This window comes from Nyctibius grandis, chromosome 1 (assembly GCF_013368605.1).
Source record: "Nyctibius grandis isolate bNycGra1 chromosome 1, bNycGra1.pri, whole genome shotgun sequence".
Classification (NCBI taxonomy): domain Eukaryota; kingdom Metazoa; phylum Chordata; class Aves; order Nyctibiiformes; family Nyctibiidae; genus Nyctibius; species Nyctibius grandis.
In genome coordinates this window covers 33,616,769-33,641,762 of record NC_090658.1, presented here as the reverse complement: position 1 = coordinate 33,641,762, position 24,994 = coordinate 33,616,769, and the positions used below count along the sequence as shown (strand labels likewise).

The 24,994-nt window shown below is 42.4% G+C and overlaps 1 protein-coding gene across 4 annotated transcripts in view; it reads left to right on the top strand.

The window, feature by feature from the left end:
* The window catches only part of DAAM2 (dishevelled associated activator of morphogenesis 2), a 230,671-nt gene that overhangs the window by 6,633 nt on the left and 199,044 nt on the right, over positions 1 to 24,994 (top strand). For 3 of the 4 annotated variants that reach the window (XM_068398622.1, XM_068398585.1, XM_068398604.1), the window contains exon 2: positions 16,308 to 16,446. The gene's annotated coding sequence lies outside the window, so the exon portion shown is untranslated. Of the gene's footprint in view, positions 1 to 13,165; positions 13,254 to 16,307; positions 16,447 to 24,994 lie in introns of those variants that run through there. The other variant, XM_068398595.1, reaches the window with a different exon arrangement.

Here is a 24,994-nt window from a genome sequence, read left to right as displayed (position 1 = left end):
CCACAAATTCACATTTTAGAGTCCTTTAGGTGTCAAGAATGCACATGAAGAAACTATACCTTCATTTTTAGCACTGTCTGTGTCTTCTCTAACTATATGGCTATAAACTCTTCAGAAGGGATAGGTAAGGAAGGAGAGGCAGCGGGGTGGCCCTGTATGTTAGGGAGTGTTTTGACTGTCTAGAGCTTGAGGATGGTGATGATAAGGTTGATTGTTTATGGGTAAGAATCAGGGGAACAGCCAACAAGGCAGATATCATGGTGGGAGTCTGCTATAGACCACCCAACCAGGATGAAGAGGCAGATGAAATATTCTGTAAGCACGTGGGAGAAGTCTTGCGATCACTAGCGCTTGTTCTCATGGGGGACTTCAACTTAACAGATGTCTGCTGGAAATACAATACAGCAGAGAGGAAACAGTCTAGGACGTTCCTGGAGTGTGTGGAAGATAACTTCCTCACACAGCTGGTGAGTGAGCCAACTAGGGAAGGCACCCCGCTGGACCTCTTGTTTTCAAACAGAGAAGGACTTGTGGGTGATGTGATGGTTGGAGGCCGTCTTGCGGACAGTGACCACAAAATGATAGAGTTTTCAATTCTTTGAGTAGTAAGGAGGAGGGTCAGCAGAACTGCTACCATGGACTTGTGGAGGGCAGTCTTTGGCCTGTTTAGAAGCCTGGTTGGCAGAGTCCCTTGGGAGGCAGTCCTGAAGGGCAAAGGGGTCCAGGAAGGCTGGACACTCTTCAAGAGGGAAAGCTCAAAGCTGCAGGAGCAGGTCGTCCCATGTGCCAAAAGACAAGTTGGCGGGGAAGACCAGCCTGGCTGAACAGAGAGCTTTGACTGGAACTCAGGAAAAAAAGGAGAGTTTATGACCTTTGGAAGAAGGGGCAGGCAACTCAGGAGGACTACAAGGATGTTGTGAGGCTATGCAGAGAGAAAATTAGAACGGCCAAAGCCCAACTAGAACTTAATCTGGCTACAGCTGGAAAAGACAATAAAAAATGTTTCTATAAATACATTAGCCACAAGAGGAGGGCCAAGGAGAATCTCCATCCTTTATTGGATGCAGGGGAAAACATAGTGACAAAGGATGAGGAAAAGGCTGAGGTGCTTAATGCCTTTTTTACCTCAGTCTTTAGTAGTAAGACCAGTTGTTCTCCAGGTACCCAGCTCCCCCCCCACCCCCACGAGCTAGAAGACAGGGACAGGGAGCATAATCCAAGGGGAAATGTTTAGTGACCTGCTATACCACTTAGACACACACAAGTCCATGGGGCCATATGGGATCCACCCAAGGGTACTGAGGGAGCTGATGGAAGTGCTCACCAAGCCACTTTCCGTCATTTATCAGCAGTCCTGGCTAACTGAGGAGGTCCCAGGTATCTGGAAGTTAGCAAATGTGATGCCCATCTACAAGAAGGGCTGGAAGGAGGATTCAGGGAACTACAGGCCCATCAGTCTGATCTCGGTGCCAGGGAAGGTTATGGAGCAGATCATCTTGAGTGCCATCACGTAGCACGTACAGGACAAGCAGGTGATCAGGCCCAGTCAGCATGGGTTTATGAAAGGCAGGTCCTGCTTCACTAACCTGATTTCCTTCTATGACAAGGTGACTTGCTTATTGGATGAGGGAAAGGCTGTGGATGTTGTCTACCTAGACCTTAGTAAAGCCTTTGACACTGTTTCCCACAGCATTCTCCCGGAGAAACTGTGTGCTGATGGCTTGGATGGGCGTATGCTTCGCTAGCTAAAAAACTGGCTGGATGGCTGGGCCCAAAGAGTTGTGAATGGATTTAAATCCAGTTGGCAGCCGGTCACAAGTGGTGTTCCCCAAGGCTCAGTATTGGGGCCAGTTCTCTTTAATATCTTTATCAATGATCTGGATGAGGGGATCAAGTGCACCCTCAGTAAGTTCACAGACGACACCAAGTTGGGTGGGAGTGTTGATCTGCTGGAGGGTAGGAAGGCTCTGCAGAGGGATTTGGACAGGCTGGATCGATGGGCAGAGGCCAACTGTATGAGGTTCAACAAGGCTAAGTGTTGGGTCCTGCATCTGAGTCAGAACAACCGCATGCACAGCTACAGGCTTGGGGAAGAGTGGCTGGAAAGCTGCCTGGCAGAAAAGGAACTGGGGATGTTGCTTGATAGCCAGCAGTGTGCCCAGGTGGCCAAGAAGGCCAACAGCATCCTGGCTTGTATCAGAAATAGTGTGGCCAGCAGAGCAAGGGAAGTGGTCGTCTTCGTGTACTCGGCACTGGTGAGGCCGCACCTTGAATAGCGTGTTCAGTTTCGGGCCCCTTGCTACAAGAAAGACATGGAAGTGCTGGAGCGAGTCCAAAGAAGGGCAATGAAGCTGGTGAAGGGTCTGGAGAACAAGTCTTATGAGGAGTGGCTGAGGCAACTGGGGTTGTTTAGTCTGGAGAAAAGGAGGCTCAGGGGAGACCTTATTGCTGTATACAACTACCTGAAAGGACATTGTAGTGAGATGAGTGTCAGTCTCTTCTCCCAGGTAACAAATGATAAGACAAGAGGAAATGGCCTCAAGTTGCACCAGGGGAGGTTTATATCGGATATCAGGAAAAATTTTTTCACAGAAAGGGTTATCAAGCATTGGAACAGGCTTCCCAGGGAAGTGGAGGAGTCACTATCGCTGGAGGTATTTACAGGACATGTAGATGTGCTTAGGGATATGGTTTAGTGGTAGACTTGGCAGTGTTAGGTTAATGGTTGGACTCGATGATCTTAAAGGTCCTTTCCAACCAAAACAATTCTATGATTCTTGTCAGTGAAAAAAGTGACCAGTATCTCTCTTTGTTCTCCAGTTCAAAAGTGAATTACAAACAGTGACAATTTTTTGAAGAAAGGATTTAATTTTCTAACCCCCCCTCCAGTTCTTTTTAGAAATGTTTTGCATTTTCTTTTGCATTTAAATATTTCTCTATATCTGAACATTTCAAACAATCTTACTCATCAATAGTATGATTGTTGCTGATATTTTCATAAATAAGAAATATTTGGGTTGCTTCCATTTTCCAGGAAAGCTCAGTGCTTTGAAAAAAAAAATAGGCTATTTTTAGGTGCTTCAGGCTGGTCTTGAAAAATCATTAATCTCTTTGCACGTCTTGGTCCTGCACTGTCATCTGTTTTCTTTCAAATCTCCAGAAGGCTGTGACAGAAATACGTGGGAATTCCATGTTGCTCTGCATCAGCCTGCCAGTTCTGCTCCTTCCCTTGTCAGGTCGCAGGGAGCAACCTTTTCAAGAATGAATGTAACTTCTGTGGAGCTGTATAAGCATCCCTGCCTCTGCTGATCTGTGCATAGAAGTTTCCTGGACTCTTGTAGAGGTGTAACATGATTTCCCTCTAACATGAAGCTATTTTTTCCCCAAGAATGTTACAACAGTCCAGTCCCTCTGAAAACATGTAGTCAGTAAAGCATCAGCCTACAATACAGTAAGTTCTGTACTTTCCACTGGTTTGAGATCAAACCCTGAATGCCGTGGGTGTTGTGTGCTCATTAGCTAGATTGTTTCTGATGGAGCTGGGGCAATCTCAATGGACTGTTCCTATTTAACCAGTAGGAGTTAAATGATGAGAATATTTTCTTATTTTGAGGATAAATCACATATATATACTTAGATAAAGTTAGCAATTTCTTCTTTGCATTCAGCACTTTCCTTTGGAAAATTTCCAAGAACTTCACAAATGTTAATGCATTTAGCTTTGTGGGAAACTGAGCCAGATGCCACAGCTTTCTCAGATGCCTGCAACCTGACAGGAATCTGTACTATCGTATAAATGCTCTCACTGCAGGTAGGTTAGAGACTAATTTTTTTTAGCTATCTTTATGTTCTCTGAAGTGTTAGTTTAACAAAGCTATAGCAATTAAACTAAAATATTATAGCAATATCTTTATCATTATGTCACATTTAGCCTCCTGCCTGGTAGACGAGCCATATATTCACCAAAATCATACTTCTTCCAGAATGCAAGTATATCACGCTACTGCAGAGTAGGTATTTCTCCCCCTATTTTCTCCCTCTCCCATATCTGTGTTCTGGCTTCCCAGAGCCTCAAGTTTTAATCCCGTTTTTCTTCCTACTCAGCCCTTTGTTTAGGTTTTTGCCTACACTGAGAATATGAAACTTGGGTAGTGCTGATAATGATTGTAAGAGGTCTGCCCTAACTAGATGGAATGGGTTTATTTGTTAGATTAAACAACATACATCTGTAGAGAAGGTTTGCCAGGGTATCATTCTTCTTTACAAACGTTGTCAGGAATGGGGCCATCCACTAGTGCAGACAGTCTTGGTTTTCTCACTGAGTCACTGGGATGCCTGGACTGTGAGTATCCTGCTTAAATCCATTTGGCAGAATCCTGACCCCCTCCAGGCAGGCGACCCCATCAGCATCTGCACAACAGATGAAAGAAAGCAAGATCTTGACCAAACATGAGGGGACTTCAGTCCTTTGCTACTTTTGCAGCCGTGTATACAGCGGGAACCAATTAAACTATGTTTCTAACAGCTGAATGCACAGAGAGACAGAGCATCCTCCTGCACTGTTATGCAGGTTTAGAGTAATAACCATGCTAGGGCCCTGCCAATATGATCTGTCTTCCAACTGTGCCCTACTGAGATATGAACTTGCCCTCATTGCTTGTTTCATACTTGTACTGCCCTGTGGGTCAGGCATCCCAATGAGTGAATCACTCTGGCTCTGTTGTAGAGGCCCTGAAATGTGTTGCCAATGACAGAAGTACAAAGCTTGACCTTAGCCTTTCACGATCAGCAGGATTCAGGCAGTCTGTGTGAATGTTACAAAGTCTTTGGCACTCACCATTACTAAGTTATAGGGAGAAAAACAGATGCATTTTTTGACTAGGTGAAATTTTCCTTGGGGGACCCATGAATTGTTTTCCAGCTGTGCCTGGGCTTATCTAGAACAGCTTCATGTACCTGCTGGGGGACATGTGTTAAGCTATAAATGTCCTACTGTGCCCTTCATGACACATTTTATGTTTAAACAGAGGCAAAGTTTAGAAAGCAACTCCTTACTGCCTCATCCTCTGCTTACTTAAAGTGGTGATGTTTAGTATGTTCACATCTATTGGGATATCTCCAGAGGCCCATACTCTTTCTGATTTATGCATCCGGTAGTGTAGCTAAGCTACTGTGAAATGGGAGCCTTATCTAAAAAAATACTGTAAATACAAGCTACAGTTGACCTAACATAATATATTAACTTTTTCATATAGTGTCACTGTACTTTTAATGAATCACAGAATCACAGAATGTTAGGGATTGGAAGGGACCTCGAAAGATCATCTAGTCCAATCCCCCTGCCGGGGCAGGATTGCCTAGACCATATCACACAGGAACACGTCCAGGCGGGTTTTGGATGTCTCCAGAGAAGGAGACTCCACAACCTCTCTGGGCAGCCTGTTCCAGTGTTCGGTTACCCTCACCGTAAAGAAGTTTTTCCTCATATTTATGTGGAACCTCCTGTGTTCCAGCTTGCACCCATTGCCCCTTGTCCTGTCAAGGGATGTCACTGAGAAGAGCCTGGCTCCATCCTCATGACACTTGCCCTTTACATATTTATAAACATTAATGAGGTCACCCCTCAGTCTCCTCTTCTCCAAGCTAAAGAGACCCAGCTCCCTCAGCCTCTCCTCATAAGGGAGATGTTCCACTCCCTTAATCATCTTCGTGGCTCTGCGCTGGACTCTCTCTAGCAGTTCCCTGTCCTTCTTGAACTGAGGGGCCCAGAACTGGACACAATATTCCAAATGCGGCCTCACCAGGGCAGAGTAGAGGGGGAGGAGAACCTCTCTTGACCTGCTGACCACACCCCTTCTAATACACCCCAGGATGCCATTGGCCTTCTTGGCCACAAGGGCACACTGCTGGCTCATGGTCATCCTGCTGTCCACTAGGACCCCCAGGTCCCTTTCCCCTACGCTGGTCTCCAACAGGTCTGCCCCCAACTTGTACTGGTACATGGGGTTGTTCTTGCCCAGATGCAGGACTCTACACTTGCCCTTGTTATATTTCATTAAGTTTCTCCCCGCCCAACTCTCCAGCCTGTCTAGGTCTCTCTGAATGGCTGCGCAGCCTTCCGTTGTGTCAGCCACTCCTCCCAGTTTTGTGTCATCAGCGAACTTGCTGACAGCGCACTCTAATCCCTCATCCAAGTCATTAATGAATATATTGAATAGAACTGGTCCCAGTACCGACCCTTGCGGGACTCCACTAGACACAGACCTCCAACTGGACTCTGTCCCATTGACCACCACTCTCTGGCTTCTTTCCTTCAGCCAATTCACAATCCACCTCAGTCATTGTACATGGCTCTTAAAACACCAAGCTCACTTTTACATATTCACTGAGCAGAGACACAGTAATCACTGCATTATATTAGCGTCTGTGTATCTGACACACCCAGTGATTTGTTTGCAGACTTTCCCACACCTTCAGAGTTGCCACTTCTTAGTTTGGGTCATTTTTACCATGGCTGTGTCAGATGTCATTTTCCCTCCAGATATTTTTGGGTGTAGCTGATTGCAGCAGGGAGAGAGGACAATACAAGTCTGCCTTTTGCAGCTCACCTGAGTTGCATCATTAGAGAGCATTAAAACATTCAGGCAGTTGGACTAGGTGATCATTGTAGGTCCCTTCCAACTGTTCTATTCTATTCTATTCTATTCTATTCTATTCTATTCTATTCTATTCTATTCTATTCTATTCTATTCTATTCTATTCTATTGCTGTTCATAGGTGTTTTTTGTTTAGTTTGGTTTGCTTTTTTTCCCCTATGTACCTTTTATCCATATGGTTACAGTTCTTTCTTTTCACCCTCCTATCCTCCAGCAGAGGAATGTGATAGTCCTGAGAATCTATTATGTGCCCAGCTAGACCTCACCACACTGAACCACTGGGCCAACATAGGCTTTTCATTTTCTTATTGCCATTTGGTATCAGCAGGAGGACTTTGTTATAATTCTATTTCATCGGGCCTGTCTGATGTATTGAAAAGTCTGTGTGGTTACGTTTATTAGTATTTTATGATTTTTTTGCCTTGCTTGAACTGTGTCAGCTATTGGAGGTCCTCTGCTGTAGAATGTGTCACAGAGCTGGCTAAGCGGCCCCTTGTCTTGCCTGCTTTGCTAACTGTGCTGAGCCAAGTAGCATCTATTGGATATGCAGCACGGAAGTTAAGGAAGGGTTTTGTTAACTCAGGGAAACAAGAGTCATAGATGGGAACTGTGCTACTGGTTTGCCAATAATTACAGGATGCAGACTTCACAGGTTCCAAAAGCTAAGCAACCTCCACCTTGCTTAACAATTGGATAAGATACCAAAGTCTATATGAAGCAGTGCTGATCATTTAGAGGCATGTATCAATTTTGATTCGGGTTCAAGACTGAAATCTGAGGAATTTTATATTATAGGATATCAGAGTTTCTTGCCTGTGTTTCACAGTGCTTTTGAGCGCTAAACTAGTCATCTTTGAGGAAAGGATTCAAGAGTTTAGACTATTGGGAAACATAACTAACAGAATAAAGTAACGATTTTGGTCAGTACTTTACCTGGTTCAGTAAAATGTATAGTTCTCAGATACTTATTGTTAGGTGCACTAAGAATGGAACACAGTTTAATATAGGTGTCTTTGATGTCTGGTTTCTCTTTGTCTTCTGGCAGCTTGTTTCTGACTCCACACAGACCCTTAATAAACTGTCCTCTTCCAAAAAATTTTAATATAGATGGTCCCTTGGACTCCACTATTCTGTGTCTGGGAGTTGTGTTACACCGGGCCAATTACAGGACCACATGTACAAAAATATTTATTACCTGTGGATGCTTCAGTTTCTGTGTTCAAAAGTTATACAATTTATGATGTGACCCAGAACACCTCAGCTCTAGCAGGCTTTGACTTTGACCTATAGAGCTTGTTTTTTTCGGAAGTGTTGAGCATCCATATCACCAGTTGACATCAAAAGAAGTTGTGTGTGTAAAGGCATTCAGTCACTTGCCCAAGGTCGTAGTGACAGTCAGGATCAGAGCTCCACAGAGCAGTTCCTGACTCCAAGTAAATAAACACGCATGACAAAGTGGTAGAAACTTCTGAGCTGTGCAGGGATCCTGTGTAGCTGCACCTCAAGAAATGGCTCTTGTCTTTCTTAATAAGATAAGATTTAAACAGCTACACTTTCATAATAATAACAGTTATCGCCACCTGTGCGGCGACAGTAACTACTAGCTGAGTAGGAACTATTGTCCACTACTGAAGTTATCTCTTGCATTGTAGTGATTGTTTTTAAAATATCACAGCTTGGGAACTGCTTGGAATGTCCCTTCCTATGCTGGCTTGGCACTGACCTACCTGGCTGTAGAGTGACTGTGACACAGTGATTCTTGGTTTTCTTTCCTGAGGACTTACCACTATTGGCTTTGTGCCAAAGAGGTGGGTGAGCAATGCAGCAAGGCCTGCTTTTTCATATCCACTGCAGTAAGTTTAAGGTTGCCTGGAAAATTCAACAGCTGTAGAAAGCAGCATCTTGAAGTGGCGCCACAGCCTCATCCTTCCTTACAGTGTCAGCTGAATTGGCTAGGGAGTTCTGGCTGCACCTTTTCACAAAAACAGTAATTTCCCTGAGCTCTCATTAGCACACTCCAGTGATCAGGGTGCACCATGCTGTGCGAAAGCTCCACATACTTCAGGAATAACGTAATCTAGGTTTTTGTCTGAGGTCTAAGCATGATTTGACTAATGGTGATTTAGAGCTGAAATAGAAGCAAGGCTGGAGAAGTGGGCTAAACATTTTTCTCATTTAGCTGAGTTGTCTAAACATTGGGGACTAAGATGAGCTTATGCAGGGCCTTCTAACACGGACTCTGAGTCAGGCATTATTATCCCTCTTTTAGAATGTGCAGAGTCAGAAACATGAATTGGCTTGCCCGTGCCCACACAGAAATGTGCAGCTAGTGTCAGCATTACAACTTGGTTACTCAGAAGCACATAGATGTACAACATGTATAGCACACCTTCCCACCCCTACTTGCTGTAAAGACTTCTATGCAAGTTGCGTACTCTTTGTTCTCTTGCTGCCTTTCGTGAGTATGGTTGTTCTCTTTTGGTATAATTTTCTTTTTAATATAAAAGTCTTCATGAGTAACGTATTTCTTTTCAATATGTACGGTTTCATGATCACAGTAAAAATATGGTTCCTTGAGTCTGAAAAAGTTTGTACCTGTAGAGCTTTCTGTTGTTGACTCTCCTGGGTAAACCAGTACACGCTGGTGGAAAGTGAGAGAGGATATATGAAGATTTACAGAAATGGCTGAAGGAAATTTTCCTGGCCATAGCAAAGCACAACACTGAAAATCAGAGGACAATAAATTTATATGAAACCAGTAAGTTCTAAAAGGTTTAGAAAACTTCAGATTGATGCTGAGGACAATAAATTTATATGAAACCAGTAAGTTCTAAAAGGTTTAGAAAACTTCAGATTGATGCTGAGGTAGAGACTTAGATTTCCTGTCTGTTGACAATTTATGAATGCCTTCACCTCTCCCTAGATGTCGGGCATAACTGTTTGTGTCAACTTCCCTACGGCCCGGAGCAGAATCTGCAGGCCCTTTCCTTTAAAGCCTTTGGAATTTACATAACCCTGCAATTGTAGAAATGCAAAATGTGGCTCTGGTTACAATAACAAGGGTTTAGGGAACGCAGGGAGAGATTGTGGCGGCAAAGGCAAAAAAGCAAAACAAACCAAAACCTTACATGCTGTTTTAATTTTCAGCAGCCACGTGAGAACTGTCCGGCAGTTCCTGGCTATAAATAAATCTCTGCCGTCATAGCAAGACAAAAAACAAAACAGTTCACATTCCTCCCAAATTTTCTTAAGGTTATAAAAAATATAGGAAAGGTAAATATTTCAAAAGCAGAGTGTGTCTTTGCTGAAGAATGTCAAATTATTACTCAAGGGGGTTGATATTTGCATCAAGTGAAGAAATTTGGCATTAAACCTGTCTTTTCCTGCTCCATCTCCATCAGCTCTTTTGAGAAAACCGCTTAGGACTGCATATGGATAATTTGCCAGGCAAGGCTTCTTAAAGCCCCAGGGGTTCACTGCCCTAGTGTCAGCTGAAGCAGGAACTTTCTTTGAGATGAATGAGGACTACACAGAAGAATGCCTGTTGGTTCTTGTCAGATGTTAGATCCTAGTTCTGTTACATGTTGTGTTAGGAAGATGGGGACTTGGTGCCAGGGTTTTTCCACTTTCCCAGTAACTTGGGGTTAGGACTGTAACTTGCTCCTTTGAAGAGATGCTGAAGTAATGGGAATGCTCTTCATGCCTTTTCTCCAGCTTTGAGCTTTCATTTATCAGATACAACTTGAAGGACAGGCTGGATAGAAGGCTGTGTAAGGTATCAAACATATGGGGTAAAATTGTGAGGAGTTTCATTGCATTGTCTCTCCTACCAGAAAAAAAACACAAACCAATCACTTGCACGTAAGTGGTGAAATAGAAACTATCTAGGTCTACAGCACATCTGCTTTCCAGAAACCATACCAATAGCAAAAGCTGGTATAGTAATCTTTCTGGAATATTACTTGTATTCCTGGAACAGCTTTGGGGAGTAGATTTGGCATCTAAAGACAAATTTTTTGCTGTAGCAAACGGGAAGGGAATAGTGACAAGGTTCTACTGGCACTGAAGCAGAAGAAAGTGGAGGAACAGCTTAATGATATGGATGTGGCAAAAAAAAACCCCATTCTTAATTTAAGTTTTTTTTTATTCTTATGACTGGTCTTGTATGTGGAAAAATGTCGAAGTTAGTGAAGGCTACTCAAAGAGGGAGCCCTTGAGTGAAAAACTAGGTTTAATGAGGACAGAAGAACAAGTCCATAGCCATAGCTTTTTCTGAAATGTTTTCCTTTTTTCTAATCCCAAAAGATAAGTGTTGTGAAATAGGTTTATCTTGAAAACTTTTGGGCATTGTTAAGGTTGGAAGCTTCAAAAGGTTATCCACTGTCACTGTTTCTTCTATCATGTGCTGTTTTTATGCAGGACTCAGATACCAGGTCTGCAGAACTCCTGGTATGTGTGAGATTTGGATTTTTCTGGGAGTGACCTCTCTGATCAGATCTGAGGTGTTATTTCATCTCTTTTATGAACAAACCTTCTTGTACCTATTGCCTAACGTGAACTGAGCTGAACAGTATCAGTATCTTCTCCCTCTGCCATCAGGAAGATGGGGCACTTACAGCGGCACTTACAGTGCTGGGAGCAGCAGAGGATTCTGACTTCAAGAACAAACAGACAGAAGCTAGTGGTAATGTTTTAATAAGAAAGAAAAGGCATTGTGTGATGTAGTACCATTATGTTCACTACTCCATTTTATTGCACAGTTTTCCCTTTCAATGTTACTTCTGGAATTATAACTTCTCAAATTCACTACACAATTCATCTGAGGACAGACAAATAGTAACACACTTCTCAAGCCAAACTTTTCCTGCCCTTTCGAAAAATTATTCCATGCAATTTTTTCAGCAGCATCAAAGAGTTAAGGGGAGAAGAGGACAGAGAATCTTGAGATCAGGGTCCCTCTCCCTTGCATTAAATATAGCCTCCTCCTACAGAGTTTCAATCTCAAATGAAATGTCTCATTATGGATTGAGTGGCTCAAGAAAAAAGAAAATTGGTGTATTTTTCCAGCTATCCAGATTAATTAGTAGAAATACCAGTGGCTGTACCACTGGCTGAAAATGTAAACAGAGTATTTTGATTCTCTCTGTTAAAATGAGGAATGGGTTTTATAGATCTGTGAGACAAAGAAAGTGAGTGAATGAATGAATGAACACAGCTGTAAGGTGCTGTAAAGTTTTTATTTCTGTATGTTTTGGATGACCACATATGAATAAGTGGTTGAGCCATGAGTGAGTCACTCAGCTCATCCCAGTAAAAAAGGCCACGTGCTTGCTTGGTATCATCAAAGGTTTTTGTTTCTGCCACTTTACTTTGTTGACTCCTGTATTTATTACTTTTTACCTTGCTTTTTCCTCTTTTAGAGGACATCAGCTATTATGGAAACACGGTCACTGGTCAGGACAGGGTTTAGTTATGTGACCACACTTTGACATGGCTAAAACGTGCACAGAAGGCTTTTGAAAAATGTATGAGGATCACTTAACTGCATAGTGAGGTGCTGTGGCATTGACAGATGCAGACATGAATGCAGAATCAAACAGCCAGTGCTCCATACCAAAAGTAGTGCTATAGAAATAAGCAGGAGTGCTTGATAACTAAGCTTATAGTTATTACACGTGGCTAAACAAAAATTTGGTCACCTGTTCAAATGCAGTTTCAGTTGATCAAAACAAAAAATTGTTAAAATTGCAAGTGTCGTAGGGTTAGCTACCTTACATTTAGAGTCAGCGATGAGATGTAATGCCATGTGAATTGCATGACTAAGGCTATCTCTTTAGGGAATATAAAGCCAGACTGAATCATGAAGTGGTAACATAGGGAATGAATGGAGATGATAACCTTTAGCAGAGAGCCCTAGGGTAACCAGGACCATGTAAGAGTTTATTTACATTAATGAGATGGAAAGGTTTAGTTGAAACTTCTTTCTAGGAAAGTAAAGGTACAAGTCTTAAAATGTGGCCTAATGTGTCAATGTGGTGAAGTCCCAGGAAGCAAGACTGAAGACTGGGAAAGAAATATCAATGCCAGCAAACTGGGAAGGAACTGTGTTTTGCAGGGAAACTGATTGATTTAAGTTGACCCTGAACTGTGGTGTTGCTTTGAATGGGCATGAGGCCTCCCAGAATGGGATATCTTTGAATTTGTGAGTGTTCCCTGGAAAGCACAGGAAAGACAAACTGCAGCAGAGGAAGAGCCTAATGTTGCTGTGAAATGGTTCTCCAGTGTATGGTAGCATCTGCTTGACACTACCTCATTGTAGGGATGGACGATGAGCCAGTTGAGAGCTTGTGGGTCAGGATTAGTGGGCAATACAAGAAGAGAAATGCTTTGGTGCATGTCTGTTACAGATTACCTGATCAGAAGAACAAATAAAGGAGACCTTCATCAGGCAACTGGAAGAGCCTCATCACCACCTCAGTATCTTCTGGAAGGGCAAGACAGCAAGGCACAAGAAATCCAAGAGGTTTCTGGAGTGATGACAGCTTCCTAACACAGACAATGGATGAGCTGAAGAGAGGAGTCGCTCTGCTGGACCTGGTATTTACAAACAAGGAAGAAGGGGTTGGGGATGTGAAAGTCAAGGGTAGCTTTGGCTGCAGTAACCATGGGATGGTAGAGTTCAGGATCTTGAGAGGAGGGCGCAAGACAAAAAGCAAGATCACAACCTTGGACTTCAGGAGAGCAGACTGTGCCCTGTTCAGGGACCTGCTTGAAAGAATCCCACAATACATGGCCCTGGAGAGAAGAGAGGTCCAGGAGAGGTGGCTGATTTTCAAGAATCACCTCCTCCAAGCTCAAGAACAGTTCATCCTGATGAGCAGGAAATGAAGTAAAGGTGTCAGAAGGCCTGTGTAGATAAGGAGCTCCTGACTAAACTCAGACATAAAAGGGAAGTTTACAAGAGGTAGGAGTAGGGTCAGGTGACCTGGGAGGAATATAGAGACCTATCTGAATGTGTGGGGATGGGATAAGGAAAACCAAGGCCTACCTGGAGTTGAATCTGCTAAAGGACATGAACGGTAACAAAAAGGGTGTCAGGGGAGATCAGCTGAAAAAGAAAGATGAGGGAAAAAGTAGAACCACTGCTGAATGGTCTAGGGGACCTAGTGACAAAGGACACAGAAAAGGATGAGATACTCAAGTCTTCTTCACTGTGGTCTCTACTGGAAGCACTTGCCTTCAGAAATCCCATGCCTCTGAGACCAGCAGCAAAGTATGGAGCATAACATCCTCATTGACAAACTGATGAAGCGTTGGCTAGATAAGTGAACAGTGACGTGGCTTAGTAGCTGGCTGAGTTGCTGGGCTCACAATGTTGTGGTCAGCAGCAAGCAGATCAGCTGTGGGCCACACAAATGATGTATCCCAGGGTCAGTACTGGGATCCAAGACTGTTTAATATCTTCATTAATGGCCTGGATGGTGGGACTTGTGTGTGGTGTGAGTGCACTCTCAGCAAGTTTGCAGACAACATAAAACTGGGAAGAAAGATTGATAGACCAGATGGTCATACTGCTGTTTGGAGGCACCTCAATAGGAATCTCATAAAATTCAACAAAGGGAAATGCCAGGTCCTGTTCCTGGGGAGGAATAACCTTATGAACCAGTACAGGCTGGGTCCAACCAACTGGAAAGCAGCTTTGCAAAAAAGGACCTGGAGTCCTGGTAGGCAACAAGTTGGACATGAGTCTGAAATGTACCCTTGTGGCAAAGAAGGCCAACAGCCTCTGGACTGTATTAGGAAAAGCATTGCCAGCAAGTCAATAGAGGTGATACTTCCTCTCTGCTCAGCATTGGTGGGACACATCTGGAGTGCTGTGTCCAGTTCTGGAGCTCCTCAGTGCAAGAGAGAGATGGATATATTGGAGAGAGTGCAACAAAGGGCCACAAAGATGATTAAACGGCTGGTACATTTGACGTATGAGGAGAGACTGAGAGACCTGGTACTGTTTATTCTGGAGAAGAGAAGGCTTGAGGGGATCTTATCAATATGTATAAATACCTGATGGTGAGGGGAGTAAAGAAGATGGAGCCAGATGCTTCTCCGGGGTGCCCAGTGGCAGGATGAGAGTTTATGGGCACAAACTGAAATACAGGAAATTCCATTTAAATATAAGGAAAAACTTTTTTAGTGTGGGCATGATCAAATACTGGAACAGGTTGCTCAGAGAGGTTGTGGAGGCTCCATGGGTAGAGATACTCAAAACCTGACCAAATGGGGTCCCAGGCAACCTTCTCTAGTTGACCCTCCTTTGAGCAGCGGGTTTGGAGCAAGTGATTGCCAGAGGTCCCTTCCAACTTCAACTCTTCTGTGCTCTGTGATACTTTAATCTGTTTTTCACTCATGACTGAGTAAAAACAGCTCAAGAACTGTGATCACAGCTGGTGCTTACTATTTTGGGCCAAGTACTACTTGGGATGTGCTGTCCCACATCCTCTTAAAATAAGTTATGCCAGGACAAAAATCAGGAATTGTGGTGAAAGGTTTGTGGGGGAGCAGTAGGATTACTTCCTGTGCTATATATAATTTGAGGTTGGGTAGAGGACTTCACTCTCTAATATTTCTAATGCGGTATCTATCACTAGTATCAAATTCTTACAGAGAAGAAAAAAAAAGAGCCCTGAATTTGCCCAGTGTTGACAGACCTGTGTTAAAGCTGATATTGTTACTTCAGTGGAAAATGGGGTTAATGAAGGGAAAACAAGGCCCTGTGTTTCTGTTATCCCCAAAAGACTACAGTTTCTATGAATAGTCTTAAGGCATCTGTGGAGGAACTGACAATTTTAATGATGTTTCTTCTAAAACAGCTTAGTTAAATGCCATGGGAAGCAAACAAGGAAAAGGTCGCTTTAATGGTATTTCCTAAAATGACAGTACAGCAGCATTTGTGGAATGTCCTGGAGCGCAATCATTTGGCTTTAATAAAAAATAATGAAAAAACCCCAACAATAAGAAAATTAGCTGAATGATAAAAGTAAATAATTCATAACAGATTTGCTCCTAAATCCTGGAAGTCATCTGTCTAGAGCAGCTGATACAAAAAAGCCAAAGGCAATAGTTCTGTATCAGTTGAAAACTGCCTTTGTATATGTTAATCACACTCAGTGCAGACAAATTTGTTTCTTTTTCTCTATCAGTGATCACTTATGATTCTTATACTCAAAGTTAATGTGTAGAGTAACCAATCGACAATTTGTCTACGATGCAGATGCAATTGGTGTTGAATATATAATGGTACAAGTGAGATACTCATGTTGGGTTTGATTCTAGAGTGTATTAAAAGCACTATTGAGTGCGTCAGCAAAGAAGCCTTTAAGTGTTTTCTCGCCTTTACATGCCCAAATAGTACCTACTACCTGCATCCTCTCTTGCTTAGTGTCAAGCACGTACTTCAAATCATTCTGGTTTAAAACAAAGTAATTTCATCAAAACACTTGAAGACCAGCCCTGTACTGAAGTTAACAGAGACCATACAGGAACCTCTGTACATATTTCTTCTGCAAATTCTTTTGAAAGTGACAAAACATTGGGGATGCCTTTTATATTGATAGAAAGCTAAAAGGAACTATTTATTTGCAATTGTTTCTCCAGAAGACCATCTCTACAGTCAACACAGCCGTACTAACTCATCTGAAGGTGCGCTTTTCCTACACAGTGAGGACCTGAAGTGAGCACAGAGACGTACACGGAGAGAGAGAAGAGCAAATCAGAAACTAGGCAGATCATCCAGGTTAGTTCTGATTTGCATGTGGGGAATGGGAGAGGAACAGAATACCAGGGAACAGGATTTTAGGTATCACTTTTGTTCTCTTAAACTTGTGCCATGTACCTACATTCACCAGGCAAGAGGAATCTTCCACTTATTGCAAGGTGGTTTTCAACTTTAGAGCAAGATTACAGCAAACAGGGCCTCACTGTCCCCAATTACAGACAAACCAGGTGGGTTTAGAAGCAACATATATCCTAACGGCATAAAAATTGTAACCTCCTACCCCATCTGTTCTCTTTACCCCATCACCATTTCAACAGAACAGAACTTGTATCCAGGCTGTCCTACAAGTGTTAGTCACGCTGTTACTCAGTCTGAGGGCCAGCGTATTAACTTGGTTTTGATTATAATTACAGTCTAAACTGGAGGCATTTCTTGTAAGTTAGTAAATACATTTATTGGAAATGATAGTTAGGTAATATTCTTGATTTTATGGTCTTGATTTTATTTTTCTTCTTTCTTTCTTTATTCTGTCCTTCATTCTTCCAGAGCGGCCACCAATTAGAAGAAAACTTAGTGTCAGCATCTTCCTTCTTGGTGCAATTTAGAATCCTTCAGGGCTTTAGTCTACTAAGAAGAGCTTGTGCATTCAATTTGTGCATGAAGCCTAATTACACCTAATGTCTCATCATTTTCAGTGTCCTTTCTATTTCTCTCATAGTGCTTGCAGCAATCACTTACAGAGACAAAATAGTGTGAAACTTTTTCCTCCCATGGTATTCCCACTTTACGGGATCCGAAATGCTGTGAAGTCGCGTGATCCAGTTGTTCAGGCACTCTGCAGCAGAATTTACACGAGTGCAATGTGAATGTAAAGTGTGGCTGAGATAAGATGGTTCACGCTTCAGATTGACGTAGATGAGTGCACCAAGCAGCAGGGCAGTGGTGAATCGGTTGTCAGGTTTCAAGCTCAGTCACACTTCTGCTGAGCTGAGCAGTAAGTTTCCTGTAGTTGTCTCCTTAGGCATGATCCTGCCCCTCTGTCAGTATCCTAAATAGTTCCCACAGCTGTTAGAACCTCACAGACAGCCAATACAAAAAATACAAATGCTAAACTTCAGATTCTGTTACGTGAAACAAAGTATGATGTTTTGCTCACAGCTCCAGTTCTCTAGCTGTGTATGAATACGTATTCAAGAGGAACACATTTACTCCCCATAGTTTTAAACCATTACCATTTTAGATCTTTAAAGTCTTCTGGAAAACTGACTAATTAATTCTTGATTAGCTGCATCACTCATGGTGATCAGTTTCTTCTCCTGCATGTGCAGTGGTTCAGGAGCAAACAATGATTTTAGGAGCCCAGTCTCTGTGCACGAACCTCTGGTATAGAATCAGGGCCACTACCTAGTTAAACATGTGCTGCTCTCTTTGCATATGCCAGGTCTCCTTCTGGCTCAGACTACCACAATGGAATTAAACCTTGCAGAATCTGGGTGTGCCCCTCTTCATATCCCAGTCAACTGCTTCACAGAGAGCTCAATGTATTTTTGTCTCCAGAGCAACTCAATCTTTCTGGTAGTCACACATGTACTACTTAGCACCCCAGTGAAGCATGTGTGCTCTGTATTCCCAGTAAATGAAACCATCTTGCCAAGTACAACAAAGATGGCTTACACCTTTCTTTCCCCGTATCCTCACCCTTACAGTCAAGCGGATTTCCAAGAGAGCAATTCAGCATCCTTTGCCTAGAAGTAGGGAGCCACCTTTCCGTAGGAACTTTGTCCCATTGCCAGGACTCTAAGCATACAGGAATTCCTGTAAAGAAAGCAAAGTATTCTCCAGGAAAGTGTGTGTCACAAAATAGGACAGATTCTGTGTGATGGAAATTATGTCCAGGAAAAATCAGGGTGGGTTAACAGTGGTGTAGTGGAGGGAAAAAAAAAACCAAACCAACAAAACACCAAAGTCCCAAAAGCCAGAATAAAGAGCTTGCACTCTCAAGCACTGAGACCAAATGTCATTTGCAATTAATTGCTATAATAAGGACAGCTGCCTTCCTAATTGATATCAGCTTCTTACTAAGAGATCAGTGCTGCTAATTAGTTTGCATGTAAACTTCAGAGGACATGAATAATCAGAGTTTAGCAAGCCACACCAACTGTAACTAATCCTTCTAGCTCTTCTGCAAAGAATACACAGTAAGCAAATGTTATCCCCTGCCCAGCGCTGCAGATGGAGCCAAGACTTATTCCTCCAGCTACTTTTTTCCACTGAGATGTTACAAAGCACTCAGAAGCATGCAGAACTGGCAACCTTGAAGTCACTTTTGAAGGAAGTGAGTTTCCTAGGTAGAATAGGAGCAGTGTGATAGCTCTGTCACCAGTACTATAAAGAAGAGGATATTTAGCTGGAGGTCTTTGCCTGCTAAGCAGCTGTTTCAGTATCCGTGAGTAGCCAAGTATAATTTACAAAACCCCAAGGCTGTTCTAAGTTGGCATCAGTCTTAACGTACCTTGATCAGCTTATAGACCACAGAGTCACAAGGCAGTTTAAAAACTGCCATTACTTCATCACTCTGTTTTTTTGCTGACCAAAATTCAACCAGAGTAAAAGATCTGGCCTAGACCTAGAAGTGGAAATAGCCTTTCCCTTTGCCTTTCCTTCTTCCTGTTCCATAGTATTAACATTGCTTTGATTTTCCTGGAAGTCACTGAGATCTGTGTGTTCATAGCTAGAGACTGACTTTATTTCTGACTATATTAATGCCCTATTCTTAGTTGGAACAAGACATGTTGATCTAGATCATTGCTAATTAAATGATGGTGAATATAACATCAAGCATTTCCTAAACACTTCCAAAACTTAAAAAAGCCCATGTGCCCCTCCCTGCCATACAGCTAAACAAATCCATGCACTTAAATCAGGGGAATAAAAGAAAAAAAAAAAAACCCAGACCATTCAGAGGCCAAACTAATTTTAAAATTATTATTAGTGAAAGCCTATGTTGCAGTACAGTCCAAGGTGGTCTTTGGATTTTTTTCAAAAAGGCAAAAAAACCCTTCAAATAAAAAATGTTGAGGAATGTTATTATACAGACTTTTGTTGGAACAGCTGCCTAGGGACAAGCTCACTCCAGCCCTCCTTAGTTGAGATATTTAGTAGATCTAGGCAATAACATGTGGTTACTAATGTTTGTGACACAGATCACCTGTCTGCATATTGCACGTTTCTTTAAGATGACCATTTGCTAGAATGTAGATTTCTTTTTTAATTATTTCTCTGGAAGATAAGAAGATATATACAGAACAGAAGGAAGCATTCAAAAATTATGAGGAAACCAGAGGAAGACTCCATTTTACAAATCAGTGCCATCTGTTTTGCTAATTGAAAAGCAGAAACTGAAAGGATCTGAAGTTCAGCTGAATTGTTTTTTTTTTTCTAAAACTCTGGTCTGTTATCCCTGAGAAAATATCATGAATAGGTTCAAAAGGGTCATAAGGTGTTAGGTGTGAACACAACCCAAGTTTCTTCAAGGCAGGCAAATGAAGTCAAGGTGAAGTTGCTGGCTAGAATGTTTACAGTAGTCAGGGACTGCTAACTACCTTTAATTGCTGGCAGATGATCAATGTTTTGGTGGCAGGAAATTTAACCCAATTCTGGCTGATTCTGTCTCCCTTGCCTTCAGGGATCTGAGTTTGAGTTGGGCTGTTATCTGAGAACATAGTTGCACTTTCAAAATGTTTGAGAAATATCAAGCAAAACTAAAGGGAGAAATGAGACAATTCCTGTAAAATTTCCACATTTTTTCTTTTTTCATTCAGTTGGAGTAATCCCTGACTTTTTCTTTCTAAAAGCTTGTAAACCTTTTCTCCTTTCTGAAGAGTAAATGTCTTTTTCCTTTTTCCATATCTGTTATCTGAGTTGCAGCAAACACTGATGGCTTTTCTTTTGGGCTTGTATGTTCCCTTGTCAGCAAACAACTTGTACAGACCACTTACTAAATTGTAACCAATACAGGAGAGAGGGTTATAATGGGCTTGAGAAGCCAATGAAAGAGAAGTAGCTGTGAACAGGAAAAACACAGGGAAAAGGGTGAAATTGAAATACACCATCTCCAGAAAGGTCCAAACCAACATCTTACATCTGACTATGATGGATACAGATTTGAATGTAGTTGTAGTTGACTTAAATTCTGTGGTATGGGCCATTTTTTAATACGGAAAACAAATATTTTTTTTTAAGAACAATTGGTAGAAGTAGCTTGATAGCTAGTACATTGATTTAAGGCATTGTCAAGGAACATTATCTTCATTTTGGAGGCCATAACTTTCATTAACTGCACAGCTCCTGCCAATCTGATAAGGCTTAGGTTCTAGGAACCAATTTGTTTACTTTTAACCAATTTTTTTTTTTCAACTGAGAAAATAAACCCAACAAAAATAAATGTTTGTGCTGGGTTTATAGTGGTAGCTAACTAAAACATATTTTTACATGGTGTCAGGAATGCTGCAAAAAAAGTACACCAACAATACATCAGATGCAAGTTAACCTTAATAGCAATAAGTTTCAGTTTGCAGTTTAACTCAGACATCTGCATGCATGCACATGTGTAAGTGCATACATGCACACACACGTATGTACACGTCATCAAGTGGAAAACAATCTTGTGGCATTAGCAGTTTTAATTTGTAATTAATAATGAACATTATTTCAGATAAGCATTGTCCAGATTCCTACTTTTTTAAAGTTCGAAGCAAGTTCTCAAACTGCTGTATTAACTGATGCATTAAAGATGTGGGTTAGGATTGAAATGATTGAAAAGCTTTAATCTGAAATTTATATATGCCTGTATTGGAGCACAGTTCCATCCTTATTCACCAGGAAGTCAGTGGGAGTGGAACCCAGCCCTTAGATCCGATGGTGTGGTTTGAGCCCAAAGATAAAAATAATTTTGGGAGAATTTTAGAAGAATTACATTAAATAAAAGAACATATATGCATATCTGTATTGTATTGACTATATATGCCTCATTTCAGCCCCTCAGCAACAGGGGACAGAATTTCTTGTGGCTCTTTGATAAGTAAGAACCGTGATGGTTCCATCACCATGTTATATCCAGTGTCAGTGTACAGTAGTAATGTACACTGCATGTCACACTCAAGAGATGCTCAAAACATTGTGTGGTATTTCAGAGACTGGGAGACATGCAGAAACAATCTCTGTAGGGACGGTATGAAAGTCTTGCTAGTTCTGTAGCCTGTGGTGACTGGGCAGAAGTCTTTGACCCTATAGTTGCACTGGGTGGTGGTGTCAGGCAAGGCATGCAGCCGAGCTCACAGAGCCATGGTGTTTAATCTCATTGTCAGATGGAGCAGGCAGCCTTGGCACTGGGTCTCCTCTCACAATGGGCCCTTTTGTTGTTAGATTAATAAACCCGTGGCCTTTTGTTTTGACAAGGGATCTAACAAACAGTTTGTATCTCCAGAGGTGGAGCAACATCTCACAGAAGCTTTTGCTTCTGCGTTCTATAAGGAATCTGGTTTTGAGCAGCAAATAATCTAATTGTTTTTGTATGTCCCTTTCCCCTTGTCTTTTCAGTCGTTACTGTTAAGGGCCCTTACACATAGATAATACTATAGCTTTTTGGTTTTAACATTGGTCATCAGAGCCTAAAAAGACTTACAGGCAGGTGATTTCTTTAATGGTCTTATTCCTAAATTCATAAGGAGCTGCCTTTTTAAGTATGTTTGTGCTGTCTTGGGATGTAGAGCTTATGTGATACACTGTTCAGAAAGAGAAGCATAGCTTTTTTCTTTCTGGTAACTTTGGGGTGACTTCTGGTTTTGCTGTCCCCCACAAGTTAAGACACCAATATAGCTCCTATTAAATGTCACCTCTTGTGCGAGGGGATTGCTCTGCAGAATCAAACATTTTTTGCAAACTGCAACACTTTTCAGTTTTCACTGCAGTATCTGCAGTTTAGAATTTAATAATAAAAAGCTGGCTCATCTGGCATCTTTCCTCCCAGACTGTTACTAATTCAAGTACTAAATTATATAACACCAGAGTTTAATGTACTTTTTTGTTATTGGGGAAACAGTGTCACAGAAAGAATCACTGATTTATCTAGTTTCATTTACTGCTGCCTAAATATCGAAGCATGTAGCAGAATTCAAATTCTATGTCCTTTATTTTATTTAATATATCACACATTTCTCCTACAGCCAGTAATAGAAACCAGGAGTTGTGCTGTAACCATTAGACAATGCTTTGTCAATGGAACATCCAGATGCTGCAGTGAGAGGGGAAGCAGCTTTCACATGGGATTATGAGGAGTATAAGGAGCGACATATGTAAGGAACAGCAGATACTCTTTTTTTTATCTTAACATTTATGGTGGTTAGATCATTCTGGTCCAGTGGCACAAGCCTGTTTCCTGCTGGGCACTTTCTGGTGTTTTGCGTGTTCTTGTTTTGTGTGTGCGGAGCAATGGAGCATTGCTTTAGCTCTCCCCAAACCCCGGATTCTCTCCATCATTGGTGTCTTTCTTTGCCATTCAAATCCCCATCCACTGCAGCACCAAACCCTGTTGTCTTGTAGACAGACATTGCCTGTTTTGAACATATCAGAATAACCTTAGCTGAGGCATCAAGTGGATGACCGGCTTTGTCTTAAAAAGGAGTATTTTGTTAACTTTTAACTAATGAACGAGACAAGGGCCATTTGTCTTGGTTACACTGTATCATAATAAATGGTACAGTGCGCTAAGGTGAGAAGGGAGATAGTGTTGGTAATGCAAGCCTACCTAACCCTTGTCCCTTGGCCTGCTGCTGCAGGTTAGTTTCTAGGGCTGGATACAGGTCTCTGCCTCCAAAACCTTGGCTGGAGGAAAGAGAGGGAAGCAAGAGAAGGAATCAGTTAATCATTCCCACCTCTCCTTTTAGCTCTTCTTTCCTCTTCCAATGAGAAACTGAGAGGATAGAGGGGAGAAGGGGGACACCGAGAGAGTTAGGTGGAGCTTGCAAGGTGGAGATCAGCTGCAGGAGTACCGGGCATGCAAAAGGGGGAAACACGGAATAAAGGGGAAGGAACTTGGAGGATGAGATCAAAAAAGTAGTAGGCAGAGATGTGAGTGGAAAGTGAGGATTAATAGACCAATGGAAACGTGTGAATGGAGGGGAGGACTGATGGAATTAAAAGATCTCTTCTATTATGCATCACATGTAGTTTGCATGTGTAAATCATATAAAACTTTCCCAGCCTTTATGCTGAGAAAGGCAGGAGCATAGTACAGCTCATGCTAGAGGAACGCTGATGGATCCCTGCGGTTTAATATAAGACTAATAATGCTGAAGATTATAATTTAATAATGTGGCTAAATGACTACTTTGCTTACAGGGTAGAAGGTATACATAACAAGTAGTTAGCGGATACCTCCTGAGCCTGTTTGTGAAAGACCATTAGCATTAAGAGGGCTGAAATCACCTTTTAGTTTGTACCCATGTCCTTTTACCATAGGACCAAAGAAACAGAAAGACATCACATTGCCTCGCTACCAGCTTGTACCCATTCTGTGCTTATTGTACGTTGGTGTATGTGAAGGGAGAGAGGACAGGACAGTGGTGACTTGATCTCATCTTGTTTGGTTTGGCCTGCCAGTTTGAAGGTGATATTTTTCCCGTGTAATTTGCTTTCTCTGGTTGTGCCATTAAATATATAGATATTTATACATATATTACTTTGCCTTGTGATACGTGTTGATTCGTGTTGTCATCATGAGAGTTCAGTTATTGTAATGAAAACAAATTACTTGCATGTACAGAGAGCAAACCATATATTTCCATGAGTTTAAAAAAAGAGAGAGATTTTGCAGATGGCGTTCCTATCTCTGAATTTCAGCGTTTCTCTTTAATAGAAAATGCGGTTTCTTCCACTGCAGACGGCAACACACACGAGGCAGACAACTCCCCCATATTAATCTAGCTATTAATGTGAGATATAGTTGAAAGTGAAGTCAGAAAACAGAAAACGTGCTAGAAACAGTGGTTTACGTGGGATTAAAGCTATCTCAAGAACGACTGAAGAGGGAAAGACTGGGAAACAAGGGCTTTTTATTTAGTTAAGTCATATCCTCTCCATTACAGACAGTAAAATCTCTCAAGGTCAAAATGATCCGAGTTGCCAGGGGATACCCCTAATCCTCACGCCGCCGCAGCCGGGGGCTGGGGCTGGCGTGCCGCAGCGTACAACACGGAGCGCGGGGCTGGCGTGGACCCGTTGCAGCCCACGGGGCTCCTCGCCGCAGGCGGGACCCCGGGCCCACCCCACGGGGCTCCCCGCCGCAGGCGGGACCCTGCGCCCGCGGTGCGGAGAAACGCGCGGCCTCTGCCGCTCTCGCCTCCTCCTTCGCCGTGTCATCGTTCCCACCTACGCTGCGGAGGGTGGGAAGGAAGCAAAAAAAATCCGCAACACCTGAAAGCTTTGAATGAAAAGCTGTGTCGAGGGCTGCTGTTCCCAAGGCAGGTAGGAAACCGCCTCGTGTTGCGATGGTTCCCGCCCGGGCTGG